At 45.8% G+C, this 15166-nt stretch overlaps 1 protein-coding gene and 2 long non-coding RNA genes across 6 annotated transcripts in view; 1 reads left to right on the plus strand and 2 right to left on the minus strand.

The window, feature by feature from the left end:
- Fam171a1 (family with sequence similarity 171, member A1) overlaps positions 1–15166 on the minus strand; it is a 123754-nt gene that overhangs the window by 80955 nt on the left and 27633 nt on the right. The window lies entirely within an intron of this gene.
- Positions 168–14693, plus strand: LOC134482749 (uncharacterized). Its single transcript, XR_010059269.1, has 5 exons — positions 168–3795; positions 5275–5361; positions 7536–7571; positions 8214–13427; positions 14559–14693. It is a non-coding gene; the product is annotated as an uncharacterized LOC134482749 (long non-coding RNA).
- LOC134482750 (uncharacterized) lies at positions 5767–14760 on the minus strand. The gene is made up of 2 exons (XR_010059270.1): positions 14636–14760; positions 5767–11101 (listed from the first exon to the last, which is right to left on the minus strand). It is a non-coding gene; the product is annotated as an uncharacterized LOC134482750 (long non-coding RNA).

The following is a 15166-nucleotide window of genomic DNA, read 5'->3' on the forward strand; positions in this document are numbered from 1 at the left end:
ACCCAGCCGGTGGCTCACAACAGTAGTCCCAGGGGATCTGCTGCCTTCTTTCAGCAACGGCAGGCGATGCCCACATGTGATCCCTGAACATACAAGCAAATGCCCATACATGTAAAATACGGCAATAAAAAGTGTAAAAATCTTTTAATAGGAAATGAGGCAGCTCACGCTCGGAAAGACAGTTTGGTTGGTAAACTACTTGGCCTCGCAAACATGATGTTTGTGTTTTACTCCCGGAATTCCTGCAAATCAATTGTGTATCAAGTCAAAAAGGAGCACCACATTGGAAGTATTTCACAGCATTACAAATTCCCAAAGCTGCCTTGGCCCAACCCATCTATAAGATGCAGGGTCCAGGACAGAAATTCACCCTGGAGTTCTTTCCTTATGCCTTTCCTTATGCCTTTCCTTACATCCAGCACTGTTTCCTATGTGGTGCAGTTGTCATCTCGCTGGGAGATAAATGCTAGACACTGTTGCTGACTTTGGGCCAGAACCGATATATGCAACGACGTGACACAGCACAAAATTCTGCAGGAAATAAAATTCCAATGGCTGTAATTCCTCTCACACAAGACTAACTGTGTCATGTGATGCTCTGTGGTAACCTCATGCCTGACACAGGCATGGGTCATTACAGCATTTAAAACCTTTGCAGAGATTAGAAGGCTGAAAAAAAAAAAAAGAAGCCAGCACTGGGGGGTGGGGGGAGGTTGAAAGCAGCTTTCTGAAATTGTTCTAATGCACAAATAATGCCTTGCTTTCTTTGACAGCTGTTCAGTAACTGAATACAGCTGGAGGCAGAGTTGGCCGCCAAGGGACTCCCATTGGACTCAATACCAGGCTTTCTTTTCCAGAACACTCTCCAGGATTCAGACCAGTCCTATTTATCTTAAACGCATTTTAAAAGGTGGTTTTATTTCGATTCGTTTCCCTCACACTCTATCCATGTTAGATTCAGTCTGTGGAAGTCTGTGGAGCTGAAGGAAAGAGCTTAACTCTTCAACTAGCTGGTTATAGGCAGAGATGTGGTCAACTGGCTTTCATCAAGACATGAGAAGACATTACAGGCACTCAAACACATGGATCCCCAGTTGGTACTGCTGGTCAGTCTCCCCCAAACCATTTGACAGTAACTGTTCATGTCCCATTAGCATGTCCCATGTAAGAAAAATGGCTGCACATGGCAAGGAAGACGGCTACCACCTGACCTCTCTGAGAGGTAAACTCGCGTCAGTGTCTGTCCTCAGAGAGGTTGGCCACAGGATACCTTACCTCTGTCAGTCAGCTGTCAGTGACTGGGGGGATAAAAGCGAAACATCAACATCTCCATTTGCAGGTGAAAGTTATACCCTTTCTAAGACCATAACACTGTGATCAGAGGACGAGAATGTCCTGTTGGGAAACAGATCTACCCAAGAAGCCAATTCATTACAAGAAATACACTTATATGCCATGCCATATTGAATCAAGAAAAGGACATCTCATTACAGAATTCAAAAGCATGGTGTCAGGCCAAAATAGCCCAGCGTATGTATGTTCCGGATCAGAATAGCCCAGTGAGAGGGACCATAACCCCCGTGTTATGATCATACTTAAATTAAGTGGGAAGTATGTTAGGATTCCAGTGTTATGTAGCACATAACCTACTTCCAACAATTAAAGAAAGAGAGAGAAAATGCCCACACAGCACAGTTGGGAAGAGCGCCCCCACTTTCTGTGCTAGCAAGAATACATATCGGAAACGTTCATATGGGATACAGGCTGCTTCACGACGGAGCATCAGAAATGGGAAAGGTGGCGGCCAGCCAAGTTCTGGAGAGTGCGATCATGTGGTTTTTGTTGTTGCTGTTGTCATAGTTCCCAACATGCACAGCGAGTCTAACAAACGGCTCTGAGACGGATCTGAGTTGTACGTTCACTCCAAATGTGGGATGGAGATGAACACACGCCGCACTTGACCATGGCAGCAAGGGACAGAACACAGAGCCATCTTCTTGTGTCCGGCCCCGCTAAGAACTTACGTCTGCCTAGCCCAAGTCTGGTCTCCTGCTCACACCCTCAGAGTGGACTTGCCTTTCTGCAGAGCTAGCTTCGTCTTTCCATCCTAGGAGGTCTGATTTTTTCCTGTGGGGAGCACAGTGATTATTTATTTTGATAGCACAAAATAATGTGAAAGTCCAAAAACCATTAGCCACATTCTTTTGGTGGCTGATCATCTCTAATAAATACTAGAACATTTCTGATGACGTTAATTCCGCTCACCCTCTGGTCTCCTACTCTTGTGGGTTGTGTCATGTACCCAGCTGGTTTTCAGTGGTGACTTTACTTAACACACATCCACCTGAGGCACATCTAGAGGTTTCCTATCGATGCCATAGAATTCATTTAGCCACAAACGATTATTAAAAATCCTTCGATTCGAGGGTAGGGGAGAAAGGCAAGAGTCCACTGAAAACAAGAACAACAAAAAGAACCCAGCAAACCAGTCCATTATATCCTTACTATCAGGAAAGGAGCCACAACAGAAACATCTGTTAACAATTTCTTGCATCTGACACATATATCTCACGTTTGCAGATTTGGAACAAAGTGGGGGAAAAAAGCATTCTAGTTGACAAGGCTCGAAAGAAGGTAAAGGTACATCGTCAACATGGCAAATGGTTCCAAGATGAACAACCTGGCTGAAACATAAGGACTTGGGTGAGGGCAAGCAAGAGAAATCGAGTTAGATTTCCAGAATCCATATGAGAGTGCTGGCTCTGGTGGCATGTGCTTGCAATACCAGTGCTGAGGAGGCAGGGACAGGCAGAACCCAGAACTTGATGGTCAGTCAGCTCATACCTACTCTGTGGCCCCCAGGCCAGTGAAAGATCCTGCCTTAAAAGCTCTGGCTCCTACACACACACACACACACACACACACACACACACACACAGAGGATTTGATGAACTTCCTGTCCACCTTCCCCTTTTTAGCTAATGGAGTTCTATTCTGTATACAGAAGCCATTGTCCACAGCTTCCTATTGATCTTTCCAAAGAGCACAGAGAAGTCTAAAAGGTAGGGCAGCGTAGTCTGACGTAGGCGCCTTCTTGTCTCCTATAACTCCTTCCAATCTCACCGTGCAGTAAAATACCCAAGCTGTGTCTGGTATTTATAGAGTCTTTTCAAAACTCTAATTTATTGTCAAGGAAGTTTAGTGTACTTGCTCTGCTGGCATAGTTTAGTAAACATTTAATTAAAACAACTAATTGTCAACAAGTTCAACTGGTGACAGCAATTTATGAACCAAAACCAATTCTCCAAACATGGACCTCAACTCCCAAGGGCAGTGTGACATGTGGATTGTGTGTGTTGGGGGTGGGGGGAGCGCCTGCTTGCTGTGTACTCTGTTGTCATGGGTACTAATCCCAGTCCCATATGTGTCTTGGTGGATCTAGCAAACTGGGAGTGCTTATCACTCTCGAACTGCCAAGGAGTTAGCCAAGATGATCTGCTTCAAAAAAAAAATAGTGCCAATGATCTCTTTTCTGTTTTCCAGTTTCCCCACAGGAGTCTGTTCTTGTTCTATTGTTACTAGGACTTGATGACTCAAGGACGTTAAAGGGGCAGGTTGATGCTAAGGTCCTGTTCCCCAGTTGGTTCTTGATTTGTCAGTCAAGAAAGCCAGGGGCCAATTGCTGGAAAGAAGGTACAGGAGGAGGACTTCCAGGTCCCAGGAGGAAAAAGCAGACACAAGGAAGAAGAGAGGAGTTTCTGCTATGCTTTGGAGGGATAAGAACACAGCAACCATGTGAGGCCGTGGGGCCGGGTAGAGCTGGGGTCTGTGGCCACTATTACAGACAGGTGGCCAAGGATGTTTGGCAGTGACTGGCTGGGACTAGCCACTGAAGTTTAGGGCAGGTGGAGAGACAGAGATAACAAATTAGTAAGGGGACACTTTTCCAGGTGGGAGGTATCTGCTCTCAACAATCGGATCAAGAAGGCCAGTTGTAAAGGAACAAACGTGTGTGTCATTTGTCCAAAGATTTCATGGATTCCAGGTGGGGGCTGGCAGTGTGGTCACCAGTCCAGGAGCAAAAGGTGGTAGCTTAAAACTGCACACAAGGACTAAAGGTGTTGGTACTAATTTCTGATATCACGGAGACACTTTCCTACCTTCTCTCTTTTATCTCTATATTTTTACTACATGGTTCCTCCCGAAAGCCATGGTGTAGGCAAGTGGGATCAAAAGAGAGGGCTTTATTCAAGGATCACGATTTTGACAACATAGTAAAATGACCCCATCTGTAATAGAGCCGGGTTTTCCACGGTATCAGCCATTCTGGGGGAAAAAGCGTTCAGTAAGCAAACTCAGCTGGTAGACAATGTTGCTGAAGTAGTTGTCCAAGTGCCGTCCCCTGAATGCAGCAGAAAGGCCTGTCTTAGACACCTCTTACAACATGGCTTTATAAGTTAATAAGAAGCTCAATTCAAAAGTAGTTTATACAATAAATTTAACATCTGTTTATGAGACTTAAAGCCAAAGGCACTGTGCTGGAATGGGCTAGAAAGCTTGTTTTGGCCACAGACCCTCCTCCAGCCAGCTTGGTAACCCACTGCGCTCTGAGAAATCAGCCCTCACTCCTTCTATCTCACTGCCTAGAAAGTAACCACCCCCATCTCTCCCCGACTCCCGCCTGTATCTCCCTTTCCCCGCTAACTCCCCATGGTCTGCCTGGGCTTCAGCTCCTCTCCTTGCCTTTCCTTTCTGCTCTGTGGGTCCCAATGCCAGCACCCTTCAAGGCCTGCCTCCTTTCCAGGCCATTCTACGAATCCCAGCATTGTAAACCTTTAGCCTAAGTTGGGGCGTTTCACACGGCTGGGGCTCAAAGCCTCATGGAACTTGTTCTGTGCGGATCATGCAGTAGACTTCAGCTCAGACACTGGAGCGCATACCCCATTTCTTTCTTTCTCAAAGCTGAGGATGGAACCCAGCCAGGGCCTTGCAGTTGCTAGGCAAGTGCTCTACCTCTGACTTAAATCCCCAACCCCATAAGTGAGTAGCCCAGGCTGGCCTCCCTCAACAAATCCTACCTGCATGTGCTACTACACCTGCATTGATCGCTTCACGTATTTGAGTGTGACCCTTGTTCAGGGGCCACGATAATCTCTGAACGGTTCCTATTTCAGAATATGTGCTGCCAAAGTGAGCAGCCCATTTCTTTGTTTAATCTCTACATCCTGCTCTTGTCTTCACTCATGATGATGCCTGGATTTCATGTTCAATCAGACCATGAAGTGAGTGGTGAATGATGTTGACTGCAAAGGCTGTAGACGCAACTACTTTGCTCGTACCTGGGCAAAGATTGCCATACAGGTAAGAGAAACTGCTTTGAGGGTTCCACCATTCTATCTTTTCACATTCAATTCCTATTATTTAGGCCATGTGTGTTCTGTGTGTGCAAGTGTGCGAGCAAACATCACGACATATGTGTGGGGTCAGAGGACAATGGTTGACCTTGTTTTGAGACGGTCTCATTGCTATGGTGTAGGCCAGGCTGGCTGGTCTGCGAATTTCTGGGAAGTCTCATGCCTCTGCCTCACATCTTTCTATAGGATGGCTGGGATTACAGGTGTGTGCAACCACACCTGGTTTTATGTGGGTTTTGGGGTTCTGAACTCTTGTCCATTGCCTGTGTTGTATTTGATTCACTGAGACACCATCTCCCTACATTATCTACTCCTCCTCCTCTTCTTCCTCTTCCTCTTCTTCTTCCTCTCCCTCTTCCTCCTCTTCCTCCTCCTCTTCCTCTTCTTCTTTTCCTCTCTCTCTGTCTCTGTCTCTGTCTCCCCCTCTGTCTCTCTCAATTAGAGACAAGGTCTTATTATAAGACAGGTTTCTTAACTCACTATATCCCTGGCTGGCTTTGAACTTCTGATCTTTCTGTCTCCTGAGCACAGGGATTGCAGGCACTCATTGCTATGCTCAGCCCCCACACTCATTTCGAAATAATGATCAATTTGGGTTCTGCTCTTAAATCACATTTCTGACTCTACCCTAATACATATGAAATATATCTATGCTGAGTCCCACTGTAAACACCCCGTGGATGCACAGGATTAAGAAATCAATGATGAACTGTTCGGCCAAAGAAAGAATCGTTTTCCATTACAGCTAATTACCCTCTAATTTATCTGTTGAGAAAGTTTAAGTTCTTCTGTTTTATGTTCTATTAATAACTTGCAAGTGTCACCTGAGGACAGACTTCTGTTCCCCCTGCCTTCTCCAGCCCCCTGCCCCCTTCTTAACCCATAGCTGGTTTGCTGAAGCAGCATCCATAGGTGGCTAAAAACAAGTTTCAAGTGGCTGCCTCTTGGGGACACGGGCACACAGTGTAAATTCATCACTAAGATTTCATTGTTCACAACTGAGTATCAATAATCATCTGTCCTTTTCGCCTCTGAAGTATTAATTAAAATATGTACAATTCCAGGCTGGGGCTCTGTTGGTAAAAATGCTATCAGGTATGAGGACCTGGGCTCAGATCCCCAGCACCTACCTAAGAAGCCAGGCATGGTGACATATTCCTATAATCCCAGTGCTGGGGAGAGAGACAGGAGGATCCCTGCACCTCACTGCCCAGCCGTTCAGGCCAAACCAGTGAGCTTCACTGTCTCAGGAACCAAAATGGAGCACGACGGGCAGAGATCCTGACACACTGCACACATATGTCACGTACACATGTATGTGAACATGTACGCATACACACATTATAAAACAAGCTTTAACTTTTAAGACAACAAGGTCGCTGGGAAGTGACATGGCAAAGACCACCACACTGTGAATCTATATGGCGCCTCAAACCCCATCCTTGCCCATTCGTAGCGGTGCTGCCATAGACCGAGCTGCCTGACTCCACAGGAACCCAGGCACGTGTACTGCTGAAACCAGAAGCTGTCCTGTGCTAAGTGCTCACCCGGTGCTAGTGACCATGACTCCCAGGAGACCACGACAGACAGACGACCTTGTTGCTTACTTTCACCTAACAGGGAAACGAGTTCACAACAGCTTAGGCAGAGACAACTATGCAGTCAGTGCGTGTGTGTGTGTGTGTGTGTGTGTGTGTGTGTGTGTGATCCCAGCACTCAGGAGGCTGAGGCAGGAGGATCACGAGTTTGAAGCCGGTTGAAGTGATGCATAGATCTGGACAGCCTTGACTACATAGCAAAGATCACACCTCAAGAATAAACGCGTGGGTGGGTAGATAGAAGGTAGATCCTTGGTATCCCAGGAACTAATCAGCCATGAACAAGAGTAGGCAGGTGCCTTGGAGTTTAATTCCTGAGGCACAGATGTCCCATGTAACTGTCCCTTCTTCACAGGAAAGAGAGTCACCGTAAGTGCGTGTTCTCCTAAGCACAGTAGTGTAGGCTTCTGGCTGCCCTCACCGGGTTGATGGATGGTGCGGTACACCCTTTTCACAGGATTCCCTGATTTCCTCACCTTCTTTTTGTTCTTCTTCTTCTTTTTCTCTTTTTTCTTTTTTTCAGAGCTGGGGACCGAACCCAGGGCCTTGCACTCGCTAGGTAAGCGCTCTACCGCTGAGCTAAATCCCCAACCCTTTCCTTGCCTTCTTTTGTCTCTACTCTCTATCTAGCTCCGGGAATTTGGCAAACTGGATTGCCAAAAGTCCCAGCCTCAGCAACCATTTTCTTTTCAAATGTTAATGTCTAACAAAAATAGTGGTGATCTTCCAGGGTACCAGGAGACTTGGTCACCCTTCATTCGAACCTCTGACTATCAGAGCTGGGATCGGCAACCACATGTCCATTGCTGGGCTGCTTTTCGCAGATACAGTAGCCTAGGAAGCATTCTGAACACCTTATAAAGAGAGTGAGTCCCATCAAGAACATGTGGCTCATCAGGTTCCAAATAAGAGCAATGGCGAAGCCCCCACTGTGAGTCAGGGACAGGACTGTGAGGCACTGTCACCGAGACACCAGCATTCTAACAGAGACATGGGTAGGAGGAAGCCTTCCTGTATGGTTGCATACAGGAAAAAGTAAAAGGCCAAGAGCCACAACGCTAGGGGAGGGAGCTCACCTTCTGAACAAGAGAGTGCTAATGTGAATGAAATATGAATAATTTATCCTGGTCAGTCAGTCATAATGGACAGCAAGGAACAGCAGGGAGAGCTTCAGTAATGACTATCTCTGGTTTCCTTTTAGGGTTAGACTTGGCTCCAGTAAGAATAATGAGCCAGGTACTGAAGAGATGGCTCAGCTGTGAAGACTACTAGATGTTCTTCCAGAGGTCCCGGGTTCGAGTCCCAGCACCCACAGGACAGCTCACAACTATCTGTAACTCCAGTTTCAGGGGATCCGACACCCTCACACACACACAACGCACATAAAATAAAAATAAAGAATAGTGAACCAGTCCATGGCCTTAAGGATGAGTAGGGGCATTCCTTTTAGAGGCTGCCAGGAACAGGGTACATAGGACCTACTGAAAGCATGTTAGGATCATGTGGGGAGCCATTTTAGAACAGACATAGTGCCACTTGAGAGCAAGGGAGGCAGAGAGAAGGAAGGTAGAGCCTCGGTGACAACGCCGAGCTTCACTTGAAGCCAAGGTTTCGCCTTTGGCTCTTGGTCTCACAAGCCGACACTGCCTTCATCATTTAAGCTGGGTTTTAGTCAAGCTTCTTATTAACTTAAAACCCTTTGGCTTTTCGGTCTCATAAACCAACAGACACTATCTTTATTATTCAGGCTAGTTTTTACTTGAGTTTCTTATTAACTTAAAAGAAAACACTTATGGAGCATTCCATCACGAATTGGGGTGGGGTTCAGAAGGACCCAAGCCTCCCCGGGGAGCTCTGAGTAGTTAATGGTTGTTGGAGTCAGGGGGGACATAGTCCTCAATGCTGTAGCCACTGGTACGCCATCTTTGCTCAGTTATGCCCATGTTCCTGCAGGCAGCCCTCATTAAATACAGCGGCATAAAAAGACAGGAAGGAGGGGGTTGGTGGGAAGAGGAAGGGGCACAGAGAGGAAGTGAGGGGAGATATGACCTAAGTACTTTGTGTCTGTCTGTCCGTCTGTCTGTTCCCTCTCCCTCTGTGTGTATGAAGTTGCATGAGAATAAATGCATATAAAATAACTTTTAAATACCGTTGTAGGATACATTTAGGATAAACACTCTGTATTCTACTTTGGATGGCACCGCAATGGATCAAAACATCATTTTTCTATAAACTAAATTTGCCTGCTAAGTATTTTTCGCTGGGAATGTTCGATGTGATAGGAAGCTTGGGTGTATTAGAGATAGGATCACCTTACTGTATTGGCAAAACCATCTCTTCATATATTATTCTCTTAGCCCATTTGCCTGTACCATGGCTTTTGGTTTTGCAGTTGCAAACGAAGATACAGGAGAAAAAAAGAATCAAAGAACCTCCATGAGAGTCAAAGGGTGAGGGGGGTAGGCACTTGGATCCCAGAGACTGGCCACCATTAGGAAGATCACCTGAGATTTACACAAGAAACAAGACAAAATTTCTCAATTAATTTGTTATATCATGGATATAAATGCCACAAATGGTCTCTTACTTATCCACCCTGATACATATATATATATATATATATATATATATATATATATATTTATATGCTTACACCTTAAGCCCTGCTGTGTGTCAATGTCCCTGCGGAGTGGGACATAACTACAAGACAATTGTAAAACAAGAAAACAAGAAAGTGGGCAAAAGTGGGGTGGGGTTACCTTTTGTCCTAGTATTTGGGGGGCATTGTTTGTTTGTTTACAACCTGATGCAAGCTAGAGTCATCTAACAGGGAATCATAATTGAGAAAATTCCTCACGAAGCCTGGCCTGTATGCAATTCCCTATGGGGAAAATTGTCTTGATTAATGATCGGTGTGGGAAGGCTCCGCCTACTGTGGGTGCTGGTCCTGGAGAGCACAAAACCCATCCTGAGCAAGCCCTGGGGAGTGTGGTAGTTTGAGAGGAAAATGGGCCCTGAGGTGTGGTCTTAATGGAGTAGGCGTGGCTTGTTGGAGGAGTGTGTCACAGCCGGTGGGCTTTGAGGTTTCCGATGTTCAAGCCAGTGTCTCTTCCTGCTGCCCGTCAATCTAGATGTAGAATTCTCAGCTGTCCCTCCAGAACCATGTCTGTCTGCATGCCCCGTGCCTCCCAACATGACGATAATGGACTACTCCAAACTGTAAGCCAGCCCCAGTTAAATGCTTTCCTTTCTAAGAGTTGCCATGGTCACGGTGTCTCTTCCCAGCACCGAGCAAGCCTGTAAGTGGTGTTCCTCTCTGTCAGCTCCATTTCAGTCCCTTCCTCCAGGTCTCTGGCCTAAGTTCCTGCCCTGACCTCCCTTCACGGTGGTCTGTAATGTGTGATGCGAAATGAACCTTTTCTTGTCCAAGTCACTTTTGGTCATTGGGGCTATCACAGTACTAGATTCGACAAAACAACTTACAGAAACAGCCTAAGGAAAAGTCTTACTTCGGCCCATGGGTTTCTAGGGTGTCGGTCGGTGGAGGGAGAAGGTCGGCAGGCTGGGTTGGTTCTGTCTGTATTGGCAAGATCTTGGAGTGCAGCTTATCCCAGGGAAGTCAGGGAACAGAGGAGAGCTTGAGCAGGCAGCACAGGAGGGTAACGCTTTCCAGCATGCCTCGGATCCATACAAATAAATATAGCCAGATGTCACGGCTACGAGAGGATGGCTTTGGCAAGTCTATGGTTTCTCCGTACGGATCCCTCTGTGGGGATTTTAACTGCAAGGACTTTCTACTGCCTCCACAGTCTTTTTTTAGTGAGAAATAGGAAAATCCAAACCCCAGACTTCTAAACACGGTTCTGCGATGATGGGTTAAATTTCCCTATTCCTAGTTGATGGATAACCCCTTATATTATTAACCTCACTCCTGTCTATAATCTAGGGGAATCGTTAACTAGAACAACCAACACCACAGCTCCTTTGCAGAACTTCTGAAGAGAGATTTAAAGCCAAGCAGAAGCGAAGGGTCTGACCTTGCAAATGGTGTTCCTCGAACTATTCACAGGACCATGATGGCTGCCGGAGCTGTTGAAAGGGTGCACATACGTAAACACCTGGAGCAGACAGAGGCTGTTTTCTTTCTTTTTTCTTTTTTTTTCTTCTTTTTCGGAGCTGGGGATCAAACCCAGGGCCCTGAGCTTGCTAGGCAAGCGCTCTACCGCTGAGCTAAATCCCCAACCCCAGAGGCTGTTTTCTTAATGGTGGCTTCTCTCGAAATGTACCCTAGGATAAGGTGAGCTGTGATAGCACAGAGCCCACAGCTCCTCTCTTGGGTAAGACTGCTTCTGCCCTATCCCCACTGTCTCCACCACTTTCTCACCCACTGTCTCGTTGCCTCTCTGTGTATGAGGTGTACATGGGTGGGTACATAGAGACCACAGCACCTCATGTCCCACTCTGTCACTCTCTGCCATCATTCCTGTGAATGAAACTTAGGATGGAGCCACCAAGCCCCAGTGACCCTTCTGTTTCCCCTCACCCCTTACTCCCAGAGCTGGGGTTATAGGCATGCCCACAGTCATGTCTAGCTTTTATGTGCATGCCGGGGATTTGAACTCAGGTCTTTATAGTTGCACAGCAAAAGTTCTAACTCTTTGAGACATCTCACCCTCTACCTATTTTTTAATGAATTGTTTTAACAGCTAGGCTCTTGCTGCTGTAACAGGCTCCCAGATCTTATCATGACTGACGCCATGATGAGGTACACTTCAGGCCTCAGAACCTGTATGTATGTTCCTGTATGGAACATGTATGCAGTCACTAACATCTGCAAAATGAGAACACAGATCTAATCCATCAAAGGAATGGACTAACCCTTGTCTCTTGGCTTCTCTGGATCTGCTTCTGGTGAACTGTTCTTGCTAACTGTAATGTGTCAGCTGAGGTGGTTTTGTGCTTAAAAGCTCGCCCTGAGAAAGGCTCAGGACGTCATGGCATGGGGATCCCAAACACCTAGCTTGCCCGCAGGGCAGTGTTTGGTTTTGCTCTCTGGATATTTTTATTCTTGTTGCGGTGAAGGTCTTTTTTGGGGTATCAGGCCCTGAGCCCTGAAACTCGCCTACAGTAAGCACATACTTTATTGCCAAGTTCTACCCTTAGCCAAGATAATTATTCCTGCCTGTGTCGGGGAATGGCCAAATACACTTTATGTCTGAAAGGCCAAGCAAGTTCAGAACCCCACTGCTCTGGGAGACACTGCCTTCCGTGCTGCAGTGGGAAGTCTGTACACGTCTGACTCACGATAAGGGCAGAAATAGGCCCAGCCTCCTACGCTGTGAGGAGAAATCAATATGTATGCTCAGAGATGTTATCTCACTTCAGTAGCGTTCTCACTTATCATTTATGGAAGGAATATAAAGTTGGACTAATAATAACTTAATTATACCAAAAATGCCACTGTAAAAATCAATCTTGTTAGTACATTTGCGCAAAAAAAAAACTTTTTTCCACTAAGAAAAAAAAATACCAGATACATAGAGGAATTCCAATTTCATTTTCAATTTAGGAAACTAGTGAGTTTGTTGGGCTTGCTTACCACACCATCTGAGGGGTACCCTAGAGAAGCATGACTGACCCCCAGACAGTTACATCACTGAGGTCTCATGTAAACTGTATCATGGAGTCCCTTAATACGGTTCCAAATTTTTTAATTTAAAATACATTTTATTTCACGCGTGTCTCTCTCTCTCTCTCTCTCTCTCTCTCTGTGTGTGTGTGTGTGTGTGTGTGTGTGTGTGTGTGTGTGTGTGTGTGTGTTCCAGTGTGAAAGTGTGGCAGGAGAGACTGTTCAGATCCCTTGGATCTGGGGTCACAAGGCTGTGGGCAGGCTGGTGTGGATGCTAAACTCCAGAGTTCATGATTGAGCAGCCAGTGCTCTTAACTGCTGAGCCAGCCCTCCAACCCCTCCACAGCTTTCTAAATAGAAGGGAAACAACATGTAGGCCAGTGACATTATTAAAATTTAAATAGCAATTAAACACTTCGCAAGAGATATGCCCTTTTGTGCAATGACGCCAAGAGCTGAAAACCAGAATGCCAAAGTTGTTTGTTTTGTAGCCTGATGCTGACAAGGGTTTCGGCCTTTTAAAGCTTGTGTTAGACTCCAGAACGCATTTCTTGTGTGAGAGATTAACTTGTCAACAAAAGCAAACTTGTACGTTCCACTGTGCTTTATCTCCGCTTACAGATGCTACGTTTCCATGGAAACAAACAACCCTGTGGATATAGATACGCCATTTCCTCTAATGTGAATTACAAGTCTTCAGGAGGCCAGAAGAGTGAACTTGGTGTTCAAGACCCTGCTGACCACGCATAAGGCCTTGGGTTCTGTTCTTAGCACTGCATTCAAAGAGTAAGAAAGGAACGGGATCTTAAAACTGGTGATGAAGATTGGGGTTGCTTTCACTTATCTTCTATTAAGACTTGAGTTTTTGACTTGGCTAAACTTTCATTATTTACCATGACTGGTGATGGGAAAGAATCCTATTGAACTGTGCAATTGCCTTACCGACAATCAGGGACTTAACGCAGCAGGTAGCATCAGAGGCCCCTTGACTGACCGCTGTGAAATCCTGTTTATACCTGAGTCAATAATGCTGTAGTCTGGGGTCGGAGACATGGCTTTGAGAGATGGCTTAGCAAGAAAGGGCTCTTGTTCCAAGCATGCGGCCTGTATCATCACTGCGATCCACATGGTTTGATGGGGGTGTTTCCTAGGAGTTCTCCTTAGCCCTCCTCACATATGCTGTGACACACATATGTTTATATACACACACACACACACACACACACACACACACACACACACACACACACACAATGTACACCTGCATGCCAGAAGAGAGCATCAGCTCTCATTACAGATGGTTGTGAGCCACCCTGTGGTTGCTGGGAATTGAACTCGGGACCTCTGGAAGAGCAGCCAGTGTTCTTAGCTGCCGAGCTCTCCCCCAAAAAAAAAAAACAATTAAAAAATATGTCAGTACTGTAGTCTGAGGGAGAAAGGAATGATTCCAATGATGAAAAGGATGCCTTTCAGATCACAGTATGTCAAAGTAGAGGTGAGCCACAGGGAAACTCACACACACACACACACACACACACACACACACACACACACACACACACACACTCATAACAGAAGGTCGCTGTCCAGGTGGTACCCAACACTTTTAGGATAACTGGGGGTTTTGAGCAGAAAGGGTAGGCTAAATGATATCCAATTTTGTTTGTTTTTTTTTTTATATCAAAGAGTAATTTTATCAACAAATATTTATTTATACCCTACATACAAGAGGGAGAAAAACGTGCTCAAATATCAATGGCTACCATACAGGGAGGCTGTGGAGTTTGCAAGAGCAGAAAACAGAAGAAACATTTTCTGTGGGCAGCAAAAATTGGTGTCACCAGGACTTTGATTTTAAGATGTAATTTTCCAATTCCACTGTTAATAGTTCTAAAATGTGGATATGTTCTGTCTTAGGGTTTCCATCGCTGTGAACAGACACCATGACCAAGGCAACTATTATAAAGGAAAACATTTAACTGGGGTGGACTTACAGGGTTAGAGCTTCAGTCCATTATCATCATGGCAGGAAGCATGGCAGTGACACTGGAGGAGACAAGAGTTCTGCATCTTCATCTGCAGGCAGCTGAAGAGGACTGTCTTCCAAAGGCAGCCAGGGAAGACTCTAATTCCACACTGGGTGGAGCTTGAGCATCAGGAGACCTCAAAGCCCATCCCCACAGTGTTGCACTTCCTCCAACAAGGCCACACCCACTCCAACAAGGCCACACCCACTCCAACTAGGCCACACCTCCTAATAGTGCCACTCCCTATGGGTCAAGCCTTCAAACACATGAGTCAATATGGGGGGTCAGACCTATTCAAACCACCACATGTTCTATAATTCATGTGCGCACAGGACATGAGAGTGTCAGTTCAGGCGGGCCTCAAATCAAGATAACATTGTTCATGCTCTCCAGTTACTTTGAGCTTTACACAAGGATAGTTTTAGTTAAAAGGCCAATCAACTCCAAAAGGGATATTATACTCCCAGGTCAACAACATATGTTGTCCTCACAGGACTA

The sequence above is a fragment of the Rattus norvegicus genome, chromosome 17 (genome assembly GCF_036323735.1).
Source record: "Rattus norvegicus strain BN/NHsdMcwi chromosome 17, GRCr8, whole genome shotgun sequence".
In the NCBI taxonomy this organism is placed as follows: domain Eukaryota; kingdom Metazoa; phylum Chordata; class Mammalia; order Rodentia; family Muridae; genus Rattus; species Rattus norvegicus.